This window comes from Venturia canescens, chromosome 1 (genome assembly GCF_019457755.1).
Source record: "Venturia canescens isolate UGA chromosome 1, ASM1945775v1, whole genome shotgun sequence".
Classification (NCBI taxonomy): Eukaryota; Metazoa; Arthropoda; class Insecta; order Hymenoptera; family Ichneumonidae; genus Venturia; species Venturia canescens.
This window is the reverse complement of record NC_057421.1, coordinates 21,172,231-21,192,686: the sequence shown is the minus strand read 5'-3', so window position 1 is coordinate 21,192,686 and position 20,456 is coordinate 21,172,231. Positions and strand designations below refer to the sequence as shown.

The following is a 20,456-nucleotide window of genomic DNA, read 5'->3' as shown; positions in this document are numbered from 1 at the left end:
CCTTGAAAACAGCGTACGAACTCATACTTGCGGAGAAAATCATACACGCCGTTCAAGCAACGTTATGAACTCGATAGCACAGGCTCCATTAGGTGGTTAGGATCCTCAAGCAATCCTCTTTCTACCTTACACGAGATCCAACGATTCTCGTTCCGTTTCGCTCCTCAAGCATCCCGCTGTTTGCGGTATTAATTAAGGGAAAGATGAATGAAGAGAGAGAGAGAAAGGGGCAAGAGCAAGCAGCGAATAGGATCGAGGAAAAGGCTAAATTTAAGGGAGTGAATCCGCAATATAGAAAACAAAGTACAGGAGAGAAAGGGACAGTTGAGAGAGAGAGGAAGAAACCTTACCGTTTGATAACAATAGGTTATAGTGTAAATAGTTCCAAGTATTATGTTATCAAACCAACTGACAGTTCAGCCCTATTATCCCTCTGGCAAGAAACCTGCTCGCGCAATCCTTCTCTTCTGTCTCTTTCCATCGCTCGTTTCTTTCAGACAGCTTTTCCACGTGCACCTTCTCGTGGCAACTCATCTTCTAAAATAAGCGAAGAAGATAGTTAGAGGTTTCAAGAAGCTACTGTTTGTGGTGGACGAGATTCCCTCCCCTGTGGCTCGTTTTTCGTTCTGCATCGTCTTCGCCTCAAATGTATAAATTTCTCTACTCAATCAACTTCACTGTTCTGCTGTTCTTGTTACATCTCATGTTTCATTCAATACGGGCTAAATGGGTCATCCCATACCCCGGGTTGAACGTCAAATGTTTTAAACCAAGAAAATCAAAGGGAACAAAAGTACACTCGCGATTATAATACAAAATATTTTTTTACGAGACAAGGCTTTTTTATTGAAATTGTACACGACGAAAAGCTTGGTTTTGGGTCTCTACAGCAATAAGAATTCCATGCGAATCTTTCAAAGTTCCACCATTGGATGTTTCTTTGAAAACAACCTGTCAGATTGTTCGCTTGAATGGTCGTCGTGAAACTCTCATGACGATTTTATTACCTATATTTCCCGCTCATGTTTGACTTCGATTTTTTCCTCATAAAACCGCAAACATTTCAGACGGTGAGAAAAAAATAATTTACATAAATACGAAGGAGAACGAGCAGCATAACATTAGAGCTTTCGTGCTCATAGTCATGGGCTAAATATGTGTAATGCAAAGAGAAAAAAAGAGCGGCGAGAATATGTGTTCTAAAAGCGAACTAACCAGGCGCACGCGGCTATGAATAATGCAGCCCTTTCGTACCTCTCTCTCGCCTCCTCTCCCTCTTCGTCACTCCTTAATCTCCTCAAACTCCTTCTTCGTTTGCTTCCACTGATAATTATGTTTTACACCGTTATGCCGTGTTTCGTTAACCTACGACAGTACGGCACTCCCTCATCGCGAGTCCTCGTTTTGCCTTAACATCTCCCTAAGAGCGGAAGAGAGAGAGAGAGAGAGAGAGAGAGAGAACGAGAAAGAAAGGGCAACGGAGAGTAATAGAGAGAACTACACAGCTTCGGCATTACTGCTGCATATTCATTATTTAGCGCTAAGTATGACTTCACAAGGGAGGTTATTCGTCTACGACGCCGGAAGTCCAACATTATCCTTCCACGTGAGTACCATGGCAATTCGTGCATGAAAGTCAAAGAAGAAAGAAAGGAAGAAAAGTGGAAATACTAGCAGTCCCAGAATACTGGTTTGCAAGTAGAGGAGAATACTTTCGACGATATTAAATGTTCTTATACTTTTTATAATAGATTTTTTCAGATGATTTCATTCTTAAAGCAAATTATGAATGAAATGAATTTGAATTGCAGCTACTTCGCATGCTTGCATCTTCGCTAGCCATCACTTTTGCGAACGATTACAAAAAAGACAACGATGCTCTGCCAATTAGTGTTCGAATTCAAGTCAATCATCACGACTCTTTATCATGACAAAAGTCGTTTCCCTTCAAATACTTGAGTGGATGTTTCATGTGCGAAGAATGCCTGTTATAGACTAAGTACATCACGCCATGAAGTCGTAAATTCAAGGATAAGAATTAGATATAGGAGCTAGTCGAGCGAGGCCCTGACTGTCGCTGTGCCTCTCAGACTATACGGCGACAGGACAGCACTAAAAAAGAAAGATTAAGAATGAAAGTAGGGCTGACTGGTAGATAAATATGAGTGATTGGATACGTGACTTTGTATCAGAATATAAATTAGAGTTAGATTGCTAAACAACGTTTCCATTTTCTGTAGTGGCAACTTCAAATAACAGTTGAGAAAACACGTCTCGTATTGTTGTGTCAATACTGAATCTGACAATGAGTTAGGCCAATATATTTATCATGAACGTTGGAAACTTGTTGGTCTTACCTTAGGAACCAACGACCATTGGATGTTGGAAGCTCAACCATCCTCAACCCAATCCCAGAGCAGGTAAGTGTTTACCGATTCTGGATTTCTATTGGTGTGTCAACTCTCAATTCAATTGCGCATTCCTTTCCGCATTTCAATTGAAATAATTGAGAAGAATGGAGGTGCACCGTCGACCCGGTACTTTTTCCGTGGAATGAAAAAAAAGATAAGATTTTTTGTTTCAAAGAAATTTGAAATTTTTCCCCGTGCAGTTATTCGAAAGACACTGCGATCATGGGGTAGTGCAAGCGGCAACTTCCAGTTCGAGAAGACTCAACAATTTTATCATAGACCCACTGAAAAGGCTCGTTATTCTAATCTACAATATGTGAAAGATCTTTTATAAGCTATAGTATAATTATTGAAAATTACGAGTTGGGCCTGTATCTCACAGACAAGTACCATTCTTAGCCACCAAGCTGCTTTATTTTCAAATCATTCCAATTCACCACATGTTTCTGGAGCTTCATAACTGATTCTTCTTCAGACAAGCTGATGAGTCGTGCAGCAAAATTTTCGACTTAAACATTTTCAAGTTCTTGTTTGATTCTAAATGTCATTTCCATTACTCATAAAGGTATACGGAATTTCATGAATTTCGCTTTAAATTACACTTTTTTTGACTTTCATTTTGGCTTTCAAACGCCCATTTACAAATTGCGAAATTAAACAACACTTTTGACTCGCTCGAAATCTTTCCAACTAATATTTGAGATCATATACCATTTCAAAATATATCAACATGAACATTCAACAACCCGAATTTCAGAAATTATTCAGAGATCTCGTAAGTTGAACGGACTAGTTGCACACCCATTGCTTTTCTTGCACTCTTCGCGCTATACATTGGCATATAATTCGATTGAAATGTTACGAGTCCACTGTTAATACTCGTTTCACGACATGGTTGTGGTGACGTACCAACATTAGTCGATATTTCGCCGGTACGAAATGAAATTATTCGGCATCTCACCGGGCGTTAGAAACAGCACGGCGGAATATTATATCTCGTTATGATTTTCCTCGCAGAGTTATTCGACGACCCGTGGAATTTGCTTACTCCGATTTAAAGGGTTTGTTTGCTCAGGACACACTATAATACTTTGCCACGAACCACCGGGACCGGAAGAGAACGAATTCTCATCCTCCCATCTTTTTCACAGGATTTCCGGACGTCGTCGTTCTGACGGCAAAAGAGCCGTAGACTTTGGCGTGCAGAGGTCTGATGTTCGAAAGAGACGAATAGAAAGAAAGAAAGAGGGAACGAGTGAGGGAGGGATAGCGCAAGAAGGATGGAGAGGTAAGAGTTTGGTCTCGTCGGGCAGGAAATGGGTCGAGCGTGTAAACCGTTATACAGCCGCTCCCAGCCTTATTTCCTTTCCTTTTCTCCTTTTCCATTCGTTTTCGGCCGCATATTCATTACTATTCGCGTAGGAGTGTAACTACTCGGTGGAAGTGAGTGCGGGGTTATGCTCGCAAAACCAGGACTCAAAAAGTCACCCAATCTCTTGTTCTCACGTGCGCAATTTCTACTTTGCCTTTCTCTTTTTCTTTATCTTTTACTGCTGCGTCTGCTTTACTGTCGTTTCATCCCCGTGCATTCTTCGCTTTCGTTAAAGAGCGAACAAATAAACGGCCCCCTAAGATTGTTGACTCTTTTCTTCGTGCTCGTTCACTCTCTTTAAGAGCACTATCCAACGATCATTCTCATAAGCAGCTTAAACTTCTCACAAACATACGAAATGGAAGTTTAATTCGTCACTCGAAACTTCACAGTGTTTGCGGGAGTCTAACTCGACCCCAATTTCTTCCAATCTTTGCTGTTGATTCAAAAGTGTCTCATTACTTGTCGCTGAAAACTTTCATCATTTCACATGGTTGCCTAAAAGACATTCGAAGTGCACAAGTATGTCGCTAGGGCAATGCAAAACTGTTTTTCATGGGCTTTGAGAAAAACGCCGGCTCAAAGAAAACGTTGGAGAGCGGTACCTTAAAATCTTCGGGTATGAAGAAGCCTCGACGATTCCTAACCAAGATGAATAAAATGAACCAAGCGATCAAAATGCACAACACTTTTCATGATAAAAATGACGTGAACAATGAAAAAATATCCATACTTTTTACAATAATTCAAAGAATGCGAAATTGTGAAATTTAGTCGAACCATCAAACTAATAAAACGTTTACGAGTCAATGAGGATTCACCAAATCAATGAAGCATCTAGAATCGTATTGATACTTCTCGATGTATTTTAACCAGCTCGTAAAACGCGGCGAGTTGAGAAGCAATGGAGCAAATGTATCTACGTGCAATGGAAACTCACGGCCTTGCAATATTTCCAGGTGGACTATATCTGTGGCGGCGCTTATACACGTAGATCGTATACAATGGTCCGCGTCCATGGAGGCAAGAGGAAGTTAAAATGTTGGGAACGTGCAGCGTGAAATCTTTTCTACGATATAATTTGTGGTCACGAATACAATTTCTTTTGTATAAGAGCGCAAGCTTCGAGAGGAAGGAAGGATGAAAAACTCACGCTGCTTGACTATACCGCAGAGACATGAAGTTATTGGAATTTCTTCAACAATACAAACTTGCTGTTGTCCATTTCTGAATAAAAACATTACAACTGTTCGCAGAGCAATAACAAAAATATTCATCTCCGGAAGCAATGACTTCTAACAAATTGTCGCATACAGTGCCCTGAAAAGTACTACCACAGTAAACATTAACTCATCACAGGCTTCCGTAGGGTTACTCATGGAAGAATTCAGTTGTTTATTCGATCCTGCGATCCATTGAATCGTCCATCCGGAACTGCTGCTGACTGCGATACTTTAGAGTATCCACGATGGCAAATCACTCTCGGGAGCCTATTCCTCATTCGTAATATCTCGTATGAGTAAACAGGTTAAACATACGCGAGGAGAGTCCGCGTAAACACATTTACAAAAAGGCAGACGGGCAGCTGGTGTTGTGCGCGTAACGATATACGTGATCCTTGCTCCAAGTGGATATGCAGGAAGAGTGGCACGAGATGGAACGTTGGCATTCAGGGACGCGAGAACGGTTGTTGAAACACGTTGATATGCGTCGGGAGAGTCAGGGAGGGCTTGTACGTTTAGAGATTGGCACGGTATCGCTGATCCAAGGCGAGTTCTCCGATGCTAGAAGTAATTCCACTCATGGCAAGCTAGTCACGTCCCCTGCTGCCACTACCATTTCCCTCGATGACCGCCCTTCAAACCTCTCTGTCACTCCGGTCCTACAACTTGATTCGCGTTCTCTCACCAAAACTCCAGATCGTTCTGGCCGCGCAAGAGAATAAAACAACGATGCCCGGGTGCTAACCGCGATCCCCTGCGGTGCCATTCGAGCTTGCTTCTGCACGTACCCTCTTCGACGCTATTCCCATGCTCTCTTAAGGCCCAATCTATTCGTCCGTTTTGCGAGCACCCGAATGAACGAAACGCTCAGCATTTCCCGTCCACCGATTAGGGCTCTCTTTCTACTGATGTGTCACTGAGACTCCGTGTTTTTAGTGAGTTGAGGGCGAGGGCTCTAACGAAAATTCTTCAACCGGGGGGTTGGTCGACCGTGCATATTTGAGAGCAGCCGAGGAAAAAGGCTCACTCGTGGATAAGAGTCACGTAAAGGAGTCAGCTTCTTAACAAGAAGAAATAGAATATTCAGACTGTTCGTTATATCGAACAAGTGGAAAAATAAAAAACTGCTTGGAGACTTTTTAGAGCCTCGACCGTTCCCTTGTTTTGAAGATATCCAAAAAAATAAAACGCCAAAGTATCGGAGGAACAAAAAATTCGATTTTATTCCATTTTTAAGGGTGAAACAAAAATTAAGTAGAAAAACTCAAGCGAATGTCTTTCACGATGAAATTTCTTGAATCATCATGAAGTGATGCTTATTTTATATCGGTCCCTAGGAAAGATACGAGTCCCTTTATTTTCCGCGTTACTTCTTTTACTATTATGCTTTTTTTCGGGTTCCTTCGAGAGTATACTTGATGTTTCGTATCCCTACGACGTCCATATACTATCGGAGAGCATTACGCTCGTGAAGGGGGAATATACGAAGGATCCGGGCAGATTACGTGAGCCACGTACACGTTCCTCACACCGTATCTGTCTCTACGCCGTGAGGGAATGAAATGGAAAATGCCGATGCGCTTCCCCCCGTCGATTATCTTACATCATGAGTAGACATTCTCGTGAAAATTTAGGAGCATACCTAGGGGGCGTTCGGCCGCATGAATTTGGAATAATATCAACATAAAGGCCGACGATCATGCGGTACTCTTCTCATGAAGACCGACGGAGAATGGAGAAAGAGCGCAATATTCTCTTCGCGGGCCTCCGCTCGTTTTTTTTCTTCCTTTGAACGAAGTATAAGAACAGCGGTTATCGGGAGCTTTGTATGCTTTCTGCATAATATGCTCGAGCAATGAAAAGGAATTCGAGTGGTGTGGTGCTCTGGCTACTCGAAAATAACGGAAGTAACGAAGTAGACGTAAACCACGATCGCGTCATACTATTCAGCGCGTTTATGTGCATGGTTACTGACGTTGTGAGGTTTTAACAATTTTTTTTATTAGAGCATACGTGAATTTTATTTTGCCGAGATAAATTGATTATTGCGAAATATATTTCGTGTGTACGATAGACGCATGAGAGACGCACATAATTTTTCAGATCCCAGCGATATTACAATTGCCCTCGTGACGAGATCGTTTGTTTGCGTTTCGAATCAAATTAATGATGGAGCCTGTACAAATACCACTTATCTTAATTTCCTCGTTTTGTTAATGGGCTCTGCGGTTCGGACGAAAGAGAGCGAATAATTTTCGAAAAGCGATAAAACTCAAATTTACGCAAAGAGTGGAGATATATATTTTATGAGGGGAGATTTGGAGCGGCGAGTATGATTCTTCTGAGTCCAGAGTCACGTAGACTATTGTACCATCTCACAATGTGGATACTTGAAAATAAATATTTGAAAATTATGCCGCAAAAGTGTCTATAAGGTAATAAAAAAAAGTGGGAGTGAATCATTATTTTAGAGGGCGGTGATCAAATTTCACGCTACGTTGTTCAATGAAGTCACTAACCAAACGAAAATCAATGGAGCGTCACGACTGTGAGTAAACCGATTTAAAACCTCGCGTTCGACCTCTTCCTCGTGCTGCCATAGTCTTCCGCTACAGAGTCTGCAACACTATTGATCAATACTTCACTTAGTATTATTATGTAAAACGTGAAAGGAGTTAGAGCAATGGCGAGGAAGAGAGCGAATACGAAAGATACAACCCTGTAAAGAGAGGGATTAGTTGAGTCGCGAAATAAACGTTTTGCTCAAACCGGTAATTCTTTCGGTGATTAGCGATAGCTCATTATCCATGCAATTAGTAGTTTGTATAATGAATTTAAGTGTTTCCCGTTCTGAAATTAGCATGCTAACTAACTCCTCCGCCCTCGTTCGCGCAGCTCTCGCGTTCCCGCTTTCTCGATTCTCAACGAGCGAATTTTACACCCCCGTCGTTCTCCCAAGCCAACACACAACCGACCTTCCACGCTTCGAAAACTCGGTATACTTCTTCCGCTCGTCCTCCCACTCTGCATCTCTTGTCTCTCACGTCTGCACGAAAGTGAATTGCAGGTTAGTGAGAACACGTTACGAGATTCACGCCATGAGAAACTAGATTCTCGCACCCTCTATAATCTTCTTTCTTTCTCACCGACTCATAGGAGCCCGGCACACAGCGATACTTGGATAGACACACGCACGCACGCCCACACAAACAAACGCAGACACATAGTGTCAGTATCTCGACAGGCTGGTGAGTCGAGGGTGTGCAGAGGCTTTTACAGAGGGTCTAGCAGACAGCGAGGTAGCATGAGAGGCAAGGGTTTGAGCGTGCAAACAACACGTCCAGTTTCTAACTACTTTCGACGATCCTGAAATCGACCGAGACAAATCGTGTGAAGGAGGTAAAAAGGATGTGAATTTAACGAGGCACGAAAATTTCTCTGGCAAAAGATAGTGAGACTGTGGGATATAGCTTCTTCTTCTGCTCGATTGCCCTTGAGGAATGGAGGGAAAAAACCTAAATAACAATCGGTATATCTGTATCTCCGCTACCCGAATAAGCTCCGGTATATATCTCAATACACATCTCAGCTGTTTCATTTCGTAAAATTGCCCAGGCAAGCCTCGAGCGGCTACCGGGTTTATCAGATAATACGTGGACGACCGTCTCGACTGAGTGCATACAATATCCCCCTGGCCCCCCTTCGCTCACAAATTTCCACAAGCTCCGATATATTGCTCGCCATATCAACGTTGGCAGTACAAGTAAAAAGGGTCAATGGTTGCATTGGAAACCGCGAGTATTCGTTTCGATACAAGCAACGCAGAATTGCTTCGGACCAGTGCCTAGAAACAGGAGGCTATCGAACGCGGAACTTTTTTGCAAACAAGAAGCTTGGAATAGCTTCACGTCTTTTTTCCTGCTCGCTCTTCGACAGCGTTACCCTCACGTAGCAAGAGGGCTGCATACCGTTCATCGTTCGCTCCAAGGTCTCAAAGACTCCGGGTATTTTCTCACGCTCTTCGATGACGCGGACATCACTTTGGTGTAGGCTAACTCAGAGGGTTGTGGCCAGCTTAGGATGGCTTCCAGTGTTCAATGTTCAAGGAGGGGAAGGAAGGACTTGGCTATATATAGTATATCTTTCGCATCGACTGGCTATCATACATACAGCCAGTCGATGTGATTGGCCTTGCGCCAGAGGATCCTAACAACGCTTTCGAAAGGAGGAGAAAATCCTACATGCCCGGCTTGGTGGTCGTTCCATCTATCGGGTTACTCCCGAGAAGCTTTTCCTATCCTGTGACAACGGCTACGACGACAACGACGAGGAGTAGAGTAGCCGAAAGGATTCTTGCAAAGATATCCTCTGGAGTTGCTGCGTTGCCTGTGCCATACACGTGCGCCACCCAACCTCCTTAACCGATATACATATATACATACTCATACGTTTTTTCTAGTGGTGACGCAATGTTGCCACAATCACATTTTGGCACGCCGCCTCAGGCTAAAAAAATTCTCAACGACCACCGTCATCCTGGCTGAAGAAAAGAAGTCCGAGCCCGTCCAGAGCTTTTCTCCTCTTTCGGCAACAGCACGCGCTTTAATTTGCTACGCCTCGGGTCAAGCTTTTTCTGACGCTTTTTTTTACCTCGCTTATCTCACTGCTTCTTTTCTCGGGTGCAGACTGTTGCGATTCTAAACCGTACTCATTGTCCAACGGCAAGAGAGAGAGAGAGAGAAAGGGAGGGGGGGAGGGAAAAGAATGGATGAGAAAAGCAAAAATCGTCTAGGTGCTTCCTCGAGGGTATGAAAAGCTCAACTGCCACAAGCTCCGAGGTGTTGCAGCAGCTGGACATTCCTAACTGCGTGTCCGTATAAAAAATATACGTATTCTAAGGGTTATTATTTCATACCAATTTAGACTTAAACTTTACACATAAAATCGTTTGTGTTTCCTTCAATTTTGCATCCAGGGGATCTACACTCTTTGAGCAATGTAAACGTAAACATTGCCTCGTCTTTGTTTCATTTAATTTTTTCCTCATGTTAATTCTTCTCCCTCTACGGAGTGCGAACAAAAAAGTTATCGAACTATGTTCGTGAATATGAAGGAATAAAAACCACGGTTTATTCGACCTACATGCGTCCAATAAACCAAGCACTGTACTCCGTAGGTAGCAGTTACCCGTAATGAAATTTATAATACGAATACTTGTTATACGTTGAGCTCATTCTTTTCTCGTCTGCAGCCATATATACTCTAGCTCGAGTAGTATACTCTTCCTTATATCTCGTGTGAAATTACAACGTGACTGAGCAGTATGCGAAAATCGTCGAGAGTTACGTGTACGGAGGGGGGTTTATATCTTTGCGTAGCAAAATAGGGTTTCAGGGTGCACGCTGGTACGAGATAATAAAGAGGAGAGATAGGGAAGATAGTGAAACAGAGCGTGAAAGGGAATAAGAAAATATTCGTGCGCGATACAAGCGTTAGGTTGGCGCAGATCTCACGGTTTCTCCCTCTCTCCGCTCGCGGACCGAGAGTGCTCGTATCTAATTTAAATTCTCGGCATATAAAAAGCTCGCGGTGCTCTCTCTGCCTAGAAGGGTGTATACGCGCATAGCTGAAAGTTACACTAGAGGACGCAACGGGGGTGCGGGGGAGGGGGTTGAAAACGAGGTGAGCTCGAAAGGAGAACGCACGCTCTGGAACGTGAGGAGGGGTGTGTGGATCGCGGCCAAGCCACGTGCGGCTGCGAGATTCATTCCGCTTTACGTGGCTGGCTTTCGTGCTCTTCCTCCCCCTCGCCCTCTCCATCTTTTTCGCTCCCCCGCTCCTTTTCTCTTTCTCTCCGAAACTTCGTGGTTATTCTACCTCGCTGTTTCTCTCGGACTTCACAAAAATACAGCCACAACTCTCGGCCACACATCCCAGGCTCCCACCAAAAAATCTTCCAAGAGCTCCTATGCGGATGAGCTTCACACACGCCGCGGTTGAAAATAAAAATGAAACGAGATAGCACTTAATGAGCGGGGATATCGAACGTATAATTTTGGCTGTATCCATAGCAAGCATATGGAAATATTGACGATTAAAAGCAAGCGGATATCTGTTGAAGGATCGTCAAGCTGAATTCAATGATATCGATAGCTGCACATCGACGTTATTCGTTATTTTTCAATATCTTTTTATCGTAACGCTACTTTCTCGATCAAGCGAATCGATTGCGGTGCAAAGTTATACGAAGACGTAATCTACACTATGCTGTAAAATAATTTCATGACTTTTTTATTTCACTCGATTCAATTAAGAATTTATGAGCTTTGCGGCTGACTTTATAAAGCCACTCTATCAATCCCCGATGACAAAAGCGTTCGTGCGACTTTTTCGCTTCAATAAAACGAAATAAAATGGATCAAGCCTGGAACGACATGCGTTTTTGCTAGAAGCTTCCCTTTTTCGCTGCTGTACACATCGATGTGTAGAGAACGATGAAAAAATAGTGGCATAACTGACACGCAGATAGTATAACGCATGGTGTCGCAAAACGAGTGCACAAAAAAATAATCGTGACTCTCGTTATCAAGGGCGAAGCCAGATCATGAAAAATCTCCGCACAGCGTATACGATGCACACTCCCATACGCACGCATATTCCCACATCCGCCTGATGTGTGATCCGCTCGAGTTCTATATATCGAGTATATCGACTCGCGAATCGCATTTCCGGTAATTCACGATCCCTAGTGCGAGTGATGCATTTACGGCCGCTCGTAAACTCGAATTATTTTCGTGTATGTATATGTGCGTCAAATATTACTCACTCCATCACAACCCTCCTCTTTCCTCGTATATTGACTCAAAATTCTATACCAGACCAAGCATGGCGGAGGGAACGTGACTTAAACGCGAGTTGAACGCGAAAAGAGAGAGAGAGAGAGAGAGAGCAAACACGTGGAACTCGGATGTATTCTAGAATGATCCATGCACGAAAGCGAGCAGATGAAATCGCAAATCCCACTCATGCTTTCAGCCCTATCGATATAAAACGTATATAACATTCAGTTCCAGTAGTTGACGCCAGATGGACCTGCACTCTCTTCAAAGTCTATCTTCATATACGCGTCAATGGATCCGACCGACGAAGCTTCCGAGACATCAGCAAAGCAAAAAGTGTTTTAGGAACATTTCTCTGTTTATAGAGGTGAAGAATTATGTTTCTATTCGCCGTCTGCTGTCAAGATACACATTAAGATTTTGACAGAAATTGCTACCGTGCTCCGAAATATCAGTTGCTTTTCTTAATTTTGGGTTAAACTTCCATTTTTTTATTCTCGGCTTTATAACGAAATGTCTATAAGGAAATCGGTAAAAAACCAAAGCCTGTCGAGGGGAGAGACGTCGTCATTTATTTTACACAATTTCTCTAATTCGACCGAACAGTTTATCTCGTTTACATGAATTTCATGGCAATCTATGTCGCAATGAGAAGAATTGAGAAAAGATTATACGGGGGAAAAAGTGAGATTCAGGAATATTTGCGAGCCGCTCGCGCTTCGTTTTTCTCTTACTCACCCGAAGGGCACATTACACATTTTCGCACTCTATTCCCAGCCCATATTTTCTAACTATAGAGCTACTCGCGGAAAAAAGGAAAGACTCTCGTTAGAACTGTGTTTGAGTAATGGAATGCAGATGGAAAATATTTAATAAATTACTGGATGCTGGTTGGTAACTTGGCCTGGCTATTATTCCCATGGAACGCGATATTTCCTTCCCGGCTTCAGTCTCATAACGATATTCGCACCAACGCTACCCCTACGGAATACTTCAGCGCTGACGAAATATTAATTTAAACGAAAATTAATTTGATTTCGGATACTGTAGGAGAATTTTTTAATTTCATCGCGATACCATCACTATTGTCCGGAGTTTCATCGCAAGCTAATAATTTCCTTGTTACAATAAAACTGACTGATTGTTAACAAATTTTATGAAAGCCCCCTGACCAGACTCAGACACGAGAAAGATTTGATAGGGATAATCGTTCATCTCGTGTGGCCTGTTCAACGCTCGCTGGAAATCTCACGAAATTACGCTTCACGCGGGATAGAAAACTCATTTCTCGTTGTCTTTGTTTTATGAAATTATCCAGATTTATGTGACGGACTCGATTCACTCAAATTAACAACTCCCATCATCATTTTCTTGGTATTCTCAACAACTCCTCGTCCGAGCATTAAAAAAATCGCACCAATCAATGCTCAGAGAACAGATATTTCATATATTTGATCAAGAGTTAGAGAAAAGTCTCATCAGCCACGAAACATCGCTCAAAAAGATGAAAAAAAAAAATTCTAACGCTAACGAATCATTTCTGCTACAATTAAATGAAATGCACGGAGAGAATTGCACGGTAATATTTAGCTTGAAATTCACTGTAAAATTTACCGGATATATTTGACTGCGGGGCAAAGTTAACGAAAAATATTTATTCCAGTAACGCGCTGTAAAATTTTCAATATTTTGCGCAATTTTCAGCTTTATAATAGTAAATATTGCAAATAGTGAAATGCACCGTACGTATACTAAAATTCACAAAACCTTTAGTGAATTTTACGGTACATCACGTTAAAATGTCTTTGCCCTAACGCGAATTTCGTAGCACACTAAATCGGTGATTTGCACACTTCAACGAAGGGCTGAGCATTTTTTAAAAATGGGAAAATAGACCGATATAGCGACAAAGTACGCCTACCATGTCCCCAGTATAGCCGCATCCTCAGCATAAACATTCGTGCGGAAATTTTGATAGTGCAGCGCTCTAAAATTCACCGTGACGTCAAAATTTACTAAATACTCCAGTAAAAGTTCCTACTGTGAACAAGGAATATCATTTTTATCATACGAAAATTCAACTTCTTTCCCATAATGAAATCATGAATTGCAGCTCGTCACCGTACTATCGTTACCGGACGGTCATTTTTCAAATTCAATTCTCTCCGTGCATTATGCATTGTCTCAACTTCGACGCATTCAATGTTTGTTCTTCAAATGAAGATGGTTTCTCACTACTTGTTGGATACCAGTCGTCGCTATAACTTTCAAAACATGTTCACTTTCGAGTTACAGTATACTAAGAAGCCTACATACTTTATGGACGTGTATCAATGCATTCCATGTGTCCATAAGAACGTTTCTAGTTCATAGAGAAGTTTCTGCATCATACATTATGAGAAAGAGCGACTCGAGCTTCCAAGCCTGCGATCCTTTATTGTAACTTTTGCTAAAGTCTTCATATTTTGAAGAAAGTTTAAAAGACATTTGAAAAAAATATTTTAAAACATGGCTGTACGAAATAAATCCGTTGTCGCCGAGTATATTCTTCCGGAGATCTCGCTTCTTCTCCAAACTGTTCCGCCCTTATTGTCAGCTCTTCCCACTCGAGTCTTCGATAAAGGCTCCTGAAGAGACGATTTCAGAAGATTTTGGTATATTCTCCTATGTGAATAGATGTGCTCGCAAATATTTTGTATGTACCTATGTGAAGGTGGGCACAGGTACTGCAGCTTGCGCCATCCGACTTCATTCCGGACGAATAAATTCGCCGATCGAGCGCGAATGGTCCACTCGACCCCAGGGATCGTTCTTTTCCTCTCCTATATATATAAAATAAATGCGCCCTCTCAGCAATACGGCGGAACTCTTCGAGAATACATGTTTATGGTCTCGATGTCTCTTTTTTCAAGAAGCGAAAATTCAGGGAAAAATCCATCAAAAATGTCAACGCTGAAACTTTTTTTTCACTCAAAACGCGTTTAAATTTTTCAAAAACCGTGAGAGGGTTCGAGTGCTTTATTTTCCACGCGAAGCAAAAAAAATGATGCCACAGCATACCTTCAGATGCTAAATGAAGTTACAAATATTTGTAACAAAAATTAAGGAATCTTCCACGCTCCGTTGTATTTTGAATCGATAAAATGAAAGCTTTGCAGAAGATTTTCCTGCCTCCTCCACGTCTACCGTTCGTTTCTATTCCACGCTTTTATTCCAATCGTCCATGGAGCGACGACAAAAGCATGCACGCTGGCTTTGGGACCAAGGGGACGCAGTAAACGCGTAAAGTAATTACAGCTTTGCGACCTGTGCCAGGTCCTTCCACTCTCCCCTTTCACTTCCCCTTCCTCTCTCTTTGCCCATCATCATCCTTGTACACGTATGTATACAACGTACAGAACTCAGAGACAGAAAGTGCTGGTGAACATGCCTGTGAGCATATTGCGTTGCAGTCATGTGTGACTTTGTTGGAAAAGGAAAATGCGAAAGCTACCCTGGACTGTGCGAGGGGTAAATTTTGTGGGGTGGTGCTGGCGCTAGAGAGCTGCGCGCCATTCTCGATAGGATTATATTCCGTAGTGCATAAATTATAGGCCACAGCTCTTCTATCGATATTCTATAAATTCATTCATACATTCAGAAGTGTATGATTGCTTCAAGAAAAAAGGGCTTAACTGATGCGATATCAGTGGAGAAAACAGTCTTTTGATCATAGATCAATTGTAGATATCCGCACGGTAATTAGTAGTATGAAAAATATCAGAGCCGAATTCCGAGAATTTGAACCCGTGAATTCCACAAACGGGGGAGAGAAAGAGCGAGAGAGGAGAGGGAGTTTGCTCCAATTAACATTCATATTCATGCGACTGCGGTAGCAATTCGAATGCGTAATGCGTGTGTACCCATGAACGATGGGCGGGCAATGCGCGAATGTTTCTTTGTTTACGGATATAAGCGAATATATGGCGTTGATATGTATATATATGTACGTGACGAAACAATGTCGGAAACGTTGTGTATATTGAAAATGGATTAAACGGCAACAAGGCGTTGCGGCATGAGCCTATGAAAATCGATATAACATCGCATCACTAAGCGTATAACGTTAGTTCAGCACTTAGAGAGCCTACAAATGTATATAATCAATGACGCCTTTTGAGTCCCCCAATCGCTTCTAGGCCCCATTATTCTTTTGTCTGTCAAAACAGCCGATACTACAACTAGATCGAAGTTCTAATGAGACTTCTCGTTAACTCGTACTCGGATAGACTAGATTCTGTGACAAAATATAAAAGTTTACGTAAAAGGGGGTAAAAAGATAGAGAGAGAGAGAGAGAGAGAGAGAAAATAAAATAAAATAAAAAAAACGAGGAGAGAAAGTTTTTCTATCGAGGAACGGTTTAATCGAGCGGGAGAGAAATGAGAATACGTCCGACCGGTTATCCGGCCTGCCTTTCTGCCTGTCTGCCTACCTCGCGTAATAGTGAACGAGATGTATTATGTATACGGAATAAATGGAATAGAGAGAGACGGAGTGAGTGAGTGAGGAAAGCTTTTGCTAGAATGGTGCAGAAGCGAATCGAGAGCGTCTTTTGAATCCAATAGGGCGAGAGCCACCCTATACAGAGTATGTACATGAATATATACACATATAGTATCTCACATACTACACTAAATAAACTATGTATTCGTCTACCACGGAAAGACGAACAGTTTTTGGCAAAGGCCCCGCAATTTTGACGCTCTTTTAGAATCCACTTTGATTTTATCGCATAAACAGCCCCGCGTATGAAACATGGCAGCCGTAACAAGTATGAAAAGTATTTACATATATTCGCAAAATTCGAACTACGTAAAGTTTCATCGCGTATATAGAAAAAAAAAGGAAAACTTCTTTTCACAGATGATACACAGCTATTGAATACATTCTTTTGAATAATAATAAATCACACAGCGAAACCTAGTTCGCGATCGTCTAACAGAAAATATGTAAGACCCCAGAAAAATATTTGCACCTGCAGACGGAAATTCTTGAAATTATTACATCTATTTCCATCGCTCAATCACAGACGTCGTTGTCGTTCATCCTTGTCGACAGATTGACTGCTGATGCGTGGCAGAGAGGGAAGAACAATTTGTATTGCCCACCGTATATTCTCTGCTTCGCACTGTTTTTTCGTGTCGAGAAAAGCGAAGTCCATAATAGTTGTCGTGAATAATTTTTCCAATGTCTCGGGGACAAATATAAATGTATGTGTTTTACATAGCAAGAAAATACTGAGAAAAAGGGAGAAAGAGAGAGACAGAGAGCAAGAACAGTCCATTTATATATTTCTTGCGACTCTTTTTTCCCCGAGGTTGGTACATGTGCCATTTGCACTCAGTTCTCAGGGCATATACATCGTATACATGTTAGGTATACACGCTTTATACATATACGGAATATGTACGTGAAGTCTTATCGTGAGAATTTCGAGGAGTACTATTACGCTACTATCGTCTATCCCCACGCTCAGAACTTGTTTGCCGGACTGTACAACGCGAAGTAACGGCTTGCGCTAAGTATCTCGGCATACACATCTTTCTCTGGGCCCCACCTTCACCCCCTCTCAATCTTGGGTAATACTCTCGCGTCCCACACCCTCGGCAAGTGGCCCGGAAGCTCTTGAGAAGTAAAGGGAAGCCGGAACTAAAATCGTGCACCGGGGAGAAGACGCTGAATGTATTTCTCAGCTAGGGGGCTTAATGTCGAAGCTACAGTTATACTTTATAGGCAAGACATAATGGGAGACGTACATTTGGCCGAACGGACAATCCTGTGCATCGTTGTTATACGAAAAGTAGCTCGCAAGCACACTCTTTCGCTTTACTGATTAATTTCATTCCAAACCTAAATATTTATTCTATCCTTAGCTCCCTCGTCATTAAAAATGAGGATTATTTTTTCTACAAAATATCGTAGAAGACACAGCGGAAAAGCTCTTTCATTTGCGGCTCGAAAAATCATTTTTTCTAATTTCTACAATCGGGTTATATTTATCACCGTAAATTTTCAATTATAACCGCAGTTTTCTAGTACTATTTTTTGTCTGTGCTCTACCGCATTATAAAACTGGAATAAAATTCTACTAAAGCTAAACGAATTTTTGCCTTGGCACACACCCAATCACGATAAACTGTTGCTTTGCAGAAGCGATATGAGCTGAAACATTACGCAATATATTTAACATTATATATAAACTTATTGCACTAAATTGTGCCGTTTATTTATACTTTTTTCAAGTAAAATTATATGCCGTTACATCGATAACAAGATCACTAAATTATTAGTAAAATATGGCAGGCAATAATTTGACAATCGAATAAATCATATCCAGCATAGAAGTAGAAAAGCAAACACGTTGTAAGAATTTATTGAATTAGATTCGAAGCCAAGACGAGGAGACTCTGGCATCGCAAATAATGGTGGAAATCCGTCAATTTGAAATATTTGAACCATTCGCCATTCCCAATTTTTGTAATATCAGAGACCAAAGGGATTTCGCTTCCTCTGTTTTCTTTCCTTTTTTCAACGAATATTTTGTTTATTTTTCGGCTTTCCTCGCTCGATTGTGGCAAAGTTTAACGCAGATATGCGCATGTGTAAAACAGGTACACAAAAAGGCTCCAAACCCCTTACCCTTCACTCATTTTCTGTCTCTCCTGCTTCTTGACTCTTCTGCTTCTACTTCTTTGGTAAAGTCATCCAAAGACTCGATTTTGGGGCAGGGGTGTTGGTGATGGTTGAGCGGTTGCTGGGCTTTTCCCTGTTTGCGTTACCGGATCTTGAACTTTCGTAACTCTAACGAAATCGTCTCGAGGCCAGCTGAATATTTTATGCGTAAATCAAATCTCGGTGCTCTGAGCACTTCCTTACCGAACAGTCGTGTATGTGCATGGCTCTGCATGCACTCCTCATGTGTATGTTAACTTCAGGCATACAGCGAGAAGATCCAGGACGCAGGTGTGTTTGTAGATACTCGTATAAAGTTCGTACCTGTTTGGATTAGATATGCAAAGTTAGGCTACAACTTACATATAAAAGAGAATCCACATCCACCAACCGCTGATCCTTAGGGTTAAATGTCAGCGCGTTGTAAAAAATATCTATGACGTTTCTATTCTCAGCTTGGATATGTTTGGATATCGTGAATGTGCACTTTTATGCGTGGACATCTTGAGTATCGTTTATTTCTAAATATATGATGAGAAACTGTTCGACCATACGTGAAAGTGTATAGCATCGAAAATTTCGATTGTAAACGAAATGCAAAGCTCTGTTCAGAAGAGTTGAAGAAATTTAACTTCAGCGATGATGAAGGGCGTTGGATTTTTTGTCGTGTACTTCCAACGCTGTATGCCAGCTGGAGTGTCTTACAGCAGTAGCTGATTAGGCGGTAAGAAATTGTCATCGTTCGTTTTTCTTGTTACAAGTATTTCGTAGTAGGGATTCTCAATTTTTTTGAAGTTGACCAGAATTAGAGGATTTTATCGATTATTTACAAGTATCAATCGTCAAGTCGAGTGACACTCGACTTATCCGAAAAAATTGCAGTTATCAGGTGAACTTTGGAACTTTCGAAAAAGAGGACGATGCAACATCTATCCGATGAAAAATTTATCTCATTGTACAATTAATTTAAAATACGAGTCTACTTTAGTACGTAGTCGAATTTCCTATGCTAACGAAAACTGAATATCAGAATGGCAATCCAAAGGTCAAAGATCTCTCCGGAGCTCTCAAATCTTTTAACGCCTTCGTCCTCTCCCTCAATCCTCACGTGGCTGACAATCGTCTTATTTGCTTATAACAGAATTCGATGAGGGAGCGTCAGGAAGAGACGCAAACGAGAAAAGAGTGATGGCAAGTCTCGACGATAATGAAGGAGTTGAAAACATAAAAATCAGCGGCAGAGAGGCGAGTAACACAAAGAGATTCGCGAGTGGTCGCAGCGCGAAAAAAAATAAATACGTGCATGTCCAGATACACTCGTATCTGGATTATATAAATATACGTGAATCCACCTCGCTTGGGAAACGTGCCAGCGGTTACTTCATCTTTCTCATTCGGTAGCTAAGCTCGCTTCAATGTTACCGCGTGGACTTGCTCAAGGTTTGCGATATGGTTCCTGACCCAAAAAAGGGCGCAGGCTAAATTAATAAATTATAAAAGTTTTTCCCTTGGCTCAGAGCCGAATCGACAGAGCTTACGGGTTCCTGATGCCTCTCTTCCGATGCTTTTATGCCTCGAGTCATTTCCCCGGCCCACCCAGCCACCGTATGCCGAAGGGGAATCGTTGATACAACTGTGTACATCGCGGCCAATAATTTTTCGAACCTTCTACGATTCTCGTTTCCGCGATCGGCTGAAAATGGTAGGAATCCGGTAAAACTGTTGCTCCAGTTGTAGATTTTCACAGAATATTATGCCAACACATAAATCTATGTAGTATAAGAAGGGCTTCTCTGCTACTTCTATTTTCATTATCGTATGACTTTTCATTATCATTCTGATTTTCAGGCTTTCACGGCGCCATTGTTGATGCAAACTTTTTTATGCCTCTCATAATAA

The 20,456-nt window shown here is 41.8% G+C and overlaps 1 protein-coding gene and 1 long non-coding RNA gene across 3 annotated transcripts in view; one reads left to right on the top strand and one right to left on the bottom strand.

Annotated features, from left to right (window-relative positions):
• Positions 1–20,456, bottom strand: part of bru3 (bruno 3) — a 620,380-nt gene that overhangs the window by 492,549 nt on the left and 107,375 nt on the right. The gene's annotated exons all lie outside the window — the stretch shown is intronic.
• On the top strand, positions 3,371–5,034 carry LOC122418887 (uncharacterized). The gene is made up of 2 exons (XR_006262761.1): positions 3,371–3,699; positions 4,743–5,034. It is a non-coding gene; the product is annotated as an uncharacterized lncRNA (long non-coding RNA).